General features: G+C 71.4%; 1 protein-coding gene across 3 annotated transcripts in view; it reads left to right on the top strand.

Moving 5' to 3' along the window:
• The first annotated feature begins 108 nt into the window (after nucleotides 1-108).
• Nucleotides 109-433, top strand: part of SERTAD2 (SERTA domain containing 2) — a 23,180-nt gene continuing 22,855 nt past the window's right edge. For all 3 annotated transcript variants that reach the window (XR_774828.1, XR_774827.1, XM_010574760.1), the window contains exon 1: nucleotides 109-373. The gene's annotated coding sequence lies outside the window, so the exon portion shown is untranslated. The remainder of the gene's footprint in view (nucleotides 374-433) is intronic.

Below are 433 nucleotides of genomic sequence, written 5' to 3'. Positions count from 1 at the left end.
CGGGGGGCGGGAGGAAGGCCGGGGCGAGGCGGAGCTTTGACGCGGGCCGGAGGGCGAGGAGCTCGCCGGAGCCGCCCCTGTCGTCAGTGCTGGCGGCAAGTGCTGGGAGCCGGGGCTGGTGCCGCCTCCCTCTCCTCCTCCTCCATTGTATAATGCTGCGTGATCGCAGCCGCCGGGGCAGAGCGGAGGCTTAAATCCTCACGCCGCCTGCGCCTGCCTCCTCCTCCTCTTCCTCCTCCTTCTCCTCCTCCGCATCCCACCCGGCCCCTCCCCGGAGCGGCGCGGCGAGGGAGCGACATATGGAGCTGCTCTAGGGCGAGAGTTTGCGACCTCCCCCCCTCCATGCGTTAGTTCTCAGGTGGAACTGCATGTGGTGAGTGGGGCTGGGGGGCTGCGGGGCAGCGGCGTCCGTCTCGGGGGGAGCGGGGGGGCC

Source organism: Haliaeetus leucocephalus, unplaced genomic scaffold (assembly GCF_000737465.1).
Source record: "Haliaeetus leucocephalus isolate CR32 unplaced genomic scaffold, Haliaeetus_leucocephalus-4.0 Scaffold450, whole genome shotgun sequence".
In the NCBI taxonomy this organism is placed as follows: domain Eukaryota; kingdom Metazoa; phylum Chordata; class Aves; order Accipitriformes; family Accipitridae; genus Haliaeetus; species Haliaeetus leucocephalus.
The sequence above is the reverse complement of the archived record's forward strand: the minus strand, read 5'-3'. Positions and strand labels throughout refer to the sequence as shown.